We start from the raw sequence: 5,676 nt of genomic DNA, 5'->3' as shown, positions 1-5,676 counted from the left end.
CCCGTGAGAGACAGCAAACAGCTTTCTGGGGATAAAAAGCCAAGTTTTCACACTTTGCCCCACTCGCTGCGCAAGGTGGCTTTGAAGGAGCTCGGCCAGCAGGACGTGCACACCTCACAGAATAATCCCTTACGCTCGTTAATGTTTTATTGTAGCGCGAGTTTAGGATGACAGCAAACCTTTCAAACTGCAGAGGGATAACGCGCTTCCTTGCCGTATTAAAAAATAATGTTAGTGTAGATTTTATGTACCGTAGTTTAGACTGCTGTTAAGAGGGCGCTGCTTTGACAACGTTCTTTTTGAGGTTTACAGAAAGCATAATAAAATATGTAAGTTACATTCCTACAAACAAAAGCCATAACATAAGTTATTTATAAGCGTGAGATCCAAACAGTATCACGATAAATAAACCTTAATGGATACCTGCGGCATCCATCCTAATGTAATTTGCCCAACAAAAGTCATATTTAGTAGAAAAACCTGGCAGCAGCTGCGTGTTGGTGTATAAAATAAGAATAAAGAAGAGAAGGAGGCCACGTTGAAGCACTGGCTGCTTTTCCAGGTTTATGCCCGGACCCGTGGTACCTCCAGCCACCTCCTCCCACCCGGGGCTGCTCCTGGGTCTCTTTCCATCTTCCAGGGTTTGTCCACGGTACCGGGACCTTCCCTGTTGCCTTCGCTACAGCCTGATTTTATCAGAGATGGCACCAAGAAACGGAGCCCCATCTGCCCATCCTCCTCCCTGCCCTCTTCCCTCTCACCGGTGGTTCTCCCGCCCCCCAGTGCTTCCCTGGTACCCCCCATCTCGGGCATTCCCGTGCGTAGATTCTGGACTAAAATGAAGTTTTGGCTTTTTTATTTAATACCTAACGGTTAAAGTTACCAACCCGGTAAAGATGTGCTTTGAAATGTGAACTGGAACCACATCTGTCAGGGGCTGCGGAGCCACCTTTAACTCTCTGCATTTAACTGTTTCCACCCGTTTCACCCGGATAATGAGGTTTGTCAGTGTTCAGCCTCTGCTCATGGGGCTGGCACCCCATGGAGGGGGCAGGGGGAATATTCCTTGGCTGGTGAGGGGGGACCCCGGCTCCCCCCAGCCCTCCCCTTCTGCCTGCGGTGGGGTGAGGCTCTCCCCAGCTGGACCCGGGGGGTGCAGCCCTCCCGAGCTTAAAGGAAGGGGCAGAGGGGACTGACCTTTAGACTCGGGCAGCACCAGGGATCTGGCCTCAGAAAACGAGCAGCTGATTTAACCCTTGGGGGCTGACGAGACCCTGGATCCCCTCTGCTGAGCACCACGAGCTGATGCCTGACCCTGGTGCTGCTCCCGGGGTGGGGGGAACTGTCTGCCCGAGAGAGCTCACACCCCATAACGGGGTCCCTCCCATCACTGGGATGGGGAACTGCCTGCCCAAGAGAGCTCACACCCCAAAACTGGTCCCTCTCCATCACCGGGATGGGGAAGTGCCTGCCTGAGAGAGATCAACCCCAAAATGGGGTCCTTCTCCATCACCGGGACGGGGAACTGCCTGCTCGAGAGAGCTCACACCCCAAAACAGGGTCCCTCTCCATCACTGGGATGGGGAACTGCCTGCCCAAGAGAGCTCACACCCCATAACGGGGTCCCTCTCCATCACTGGGATGGGGAAGTGCCTGCCTGAGAGAGCTCACACCCCAAAACGGGGTCTCTCTCCATCACTGGGATGGGACAGTGAGAGCTTTGTCCTGGGGCCTGGTGGCCACAGTGGCCCACAGCCACAGGGGCTCCCAGTGTGCACCCCCTAACCCCTGCCTGCCCAGTGTCCCCCCCTGGGGGGTACAGCAGAGACCTCAGGTGGAGCACAAGGTGTCTCCAACCATCCCTTCCTCCCTCCCCTTCCCACCCAGGGTACCCCTGTCCCTCTCCAGCCTCGACACCAGCATCACCCCACGGGTCCCACAGGGATGCTGCTTCCTGGGACACAGAGGAACAACTCCTTTGTGTCCTCTGTGGCTCTGCCCTCCCCGTGGATTGTGTGCAGCCAGCGATGTGCTCAGCCCTCAGAAACGTGTCGCGTTGATGCAGCGAGATCCATCCAGCAAAGGCCGTGGGGAGCAGGGCTGGCCCTGCCCGCTCCGAGATCCGCTGCCAAAGCCAGGAGCTACATGGCTTTGAAGGAGCTCGGCCAGCAGGACGTGCACACCTCACAGAATAATCCCTTACGCTCGTTAATGTTTTATTGTAGCGCGAGTTTAGGATGACAGCAAACCTTTCAAACTGCAGAGGGATAACGCGCTTCCTTGCCGTATTAAAAAATAATGTTAGTGTAGATTTTATGTACCGTAGTTTAGACTGCTGTTAAGAGGGCGCTGCTTTGACAACGTTCTTTTTGAGGTTTACAGAAAGCATAATAAAATATGTAAGTTACATTCCTACAAACAAAAGCCATAACATAAGTTATTTATAAGCGTGAGATCCAAACAGTATCACGATAAATAAACCTTAATGGATACCTGCGGCATCCATCCTAATGTAATTTGCCCAACAAAAGTCATATTTAGTAGAAAAACCTGGCAGCAGCTGCGTGTTGGTGTATAAAATAAGAATAAAGAAGAGAAGGAGGCCACGTTGAAGCACTGGCTGCTTTTCCAGGTTTATGCCCGGACCCGTGGTACCTCCAGCCACCTCCTCCCACCCGGGGCTGCTCCTGGGTCTCTTTCCATCTTCCAGGGTTTGTCCACGGTACCGGGACCTTCCCTGTCGCCTTTGCTACAGCCTGATTTTATCAGAGATGGCAGCAAGAAACAGAGCCCCATCTGCCCATCCTCCTCCGTGCCCTCTTCCCTCTCACCGGTGGTTCTCCCGCCCCCCAGTGCTTCCCTGGTAACCCCCATCTCGGGCGTTCCCGTGCATAGATTCTGGACTAAAATGAAGTTTGGGCTTTTTTATTTAATACCTAACAGTTACCAGTTAAAGTTACCAACCCAGTAAAGATGTGCTTTGAAATGTGAACTGGAACCACATCTGTCAGGGGCTGCGGAGCCACCTTTAACTCTCTGCATTTAACTGTTTCCACCCGTTTCACCCGGATAATGAGGTTTGTCAGTGTTCAGCCTCTGCTCATGGGGCTGGCACCCCATGGAGGGGGCAGGGGGAATATTCCTTGGCTGGTGAGGGGGGACCCCGGCTCCCCCCAGCCCTCCCCTTCTGCCTGCGGTGGGGTGAGGCTCTCCCCAGCTGGACCCGGGGGGTGCAGCCCTCCCGAGCTTAAAGGAAGGGGCAGAGGGGACTGACCTTTAGACTCGGGCAGCACCAGGGATCTGGCCTCAGAAAACGAGCAGCTGATTTAACCCTTGGGGGCTGACGAGACCCTGGATCCCCTCTGCTGAGCACCACGAGCTGATGCCTGACCCTGGTGCTGCTCCCGGGGTGGGGGGAACTGTCTGCCTGAGAGAGCTCACACCCCATAACAGGGTCCCTCCCATCACTGGGATGGGGAACTGCCTGCCCAAGAGAGCTCACACCCCAAAACTGGTCCCTCTCCATCACCGGGATGGGGAAGTGCCTGCCTGAGAGAGATCAACCCCAAAATGGGGTCCTTCTCCATCACCGGGACGGGGAACTGCCTGCTCGAGAGAGCTCACACCCCAAAACAGGGTCCCTCTCCATCACTGGGATGGGGAACTGCCTGCCCAAGAGAGCTCACACCCCATAACGGGGTCCCTCTCCATCACTGGGATGGGGAAGTGCCTGCCTGAGAGAGCTCACACCCCAAAACGGGGTCTCTCTCCATCACTGGGATGGGACAGTGAGAACTTTGTCCTGGGGCCTGGTGGCCACAGTGGCCCACAGCCACAGGGGCTCCCAGTGTGCACCCCCTAACCCCTGCCTGCCCAGTGTCCCCCCCTGGGGGGTACAGCAGAGACCTCAGGTGGAGCACAAGGTGTCTCCAACCATCCCTTCCTCCCTCCCCTTCCCACCCAGGGTACCCCTGTCCCTCTCCAGCCTCGACACCAGCATCACCCCACGGGTCCCACAGGGATGCTGCTTCCTGGGACACAGAGGAACAACTCCTTTGTGTCCTCTGTGGCTCTGCCCTCCCCGTGGATTGTGTGCAGCCAGCGATGTGCTCAGCCCTCAGAAACGTGTCGCGTTGATGCAGCGAGATCCATCCAGCAAAGGCCGTGGGGAGCAGGGCTGGCCCTGCCCGCTCCGAGATCCGCTGCCAAAGCCAGGAGCTACAGAGGAAAAAAAAAACAACATCTCAGCATCTGCTGCTGCTTTCTCACACAACGAGACCCCCCCGCTCCCTGTCACCCTACGGGAGGAGACAAAACCTGAGGCCACGGGTGATGGCTTTGGGGGACGGCGGGTCCCTGCAGCCACCGGTGCCCCCCACAGCCCTGGGCTTGGGGGGGGTGCCAGGCTGGGGCTCCAGGGGCTTCCCAGCTGCTGGGGATAGAGCCCAGCTCCCCACTTCCCAACTCCTGCGTGTTAAAGGAGGATCTGAGGACAACAGGTTTGACACCTGAGAGCTGACACGGCCTTTAAAGAAAGAGGGTTTATTTGGGGCAGGGCGAGGGCCAGTGAGGCAGCACCAAGATGCTGCTGAAGACCCAAGCTGTAGGTCAGACGCTGGCCAAACCCCTCTTCCTCTCAGCACTGGCTTCCAGCCATCGGGCAGTACCTCAGCTGAGGGTCACTGTGACCAGCGCTGGTCCCAGGCTACAAAGGAAGGAGATTTTGAAGGAACTGGAGCTTCTGGAGCCCCGGCTGTACCGGGGTGGGCAGTGCAAGCGGAGCTGGGAATGCAGGAAGGCAGCTGAGCTGATGCAGCTCCGTGGAGCTCCTCGAGGAGGTATGAGGGCCAGCAACTCAGTGGGACTCAGGCCCCAGCAGAGCAGATCAGCAGCAGTGGGATCCATTTCGGGTGGGATCCATTTTGGGTGGGATCCAGCCCCTGAACTGCCCGGGCTCCACGAAGCCTGTATTTCCAATTTCCACAGCGTTGTCGCAGGCGAATTGATCTCCCAGGATGAGCTCTGTGGGCACTGCCGACCTGAGGACACTGGTGGCACTTCACAGGCACCCCCACAACAGGACAATCGTGCCCCCAGCACTTGCACCTCTATCCCTACAGCCTTCCCAGGCCGTATGGCTGTCTACAGCCCGTGGGGTGGAAGGTTCCCCAGCTCTGGGGTGGTTTCTCCACTCCATCCCAGCGCAGCATCCCATCCTTCGGTGCCAGCAGCCTCGGTGGGCACAAGGGGTGGTTTGAAACCCACCAGCCTCGAGTCCGATGGTGCATCCGAAAGGGCCTCCCTGCCCCTGGGTTTCCTGCTGGAGCATCCATCCCGCTGCGGCCCCCGCGCCGGGGCGGCTGCGCGGAAGGAGCTGCGCACTCGATGCGCCATCAATTAACGGCCCATTATTATAAAACGCTGCCTCCCCGGTTTGAAAAGGCTGAAGGAGCCCCGCAGTGGTTTCTCTTGGGCTCGTGCCCAGAAACCTGTCCCTCTCACCTTAGAAACAAAATGCCTCGTTTTAAAAATAATTAATGGTAAACATTTAAAAAAAAAAAAAAAAGTGTAATGGATCGTTTTGGCCCACACTAAATTTTGACAGTAAATATTTAACTGAGGGTCCTCCACAGCAGAGAGGCTGAGAGTGGAGGGATGGAGGGATGCTGCGTGTGC

The sequence above is a fragment of the Calidris pugnax genome, unplaced genomic scaffold (assembly GCF_001431845.1).
Source record: "Calidris pugnax isolate Ruff unplaced genomic scaffold, ASM143184v1 scaffold27, whole genome shotgun sequence".
Taxonomy (NCBI): Eukaryota; Metazoa; Chordata; class Aves; order Charadriiformes; family Scolopacidae; genus Calidris; species Calidris pugnax.
This window is presented reverse-complemented; position numbering follows the sequence as displayed.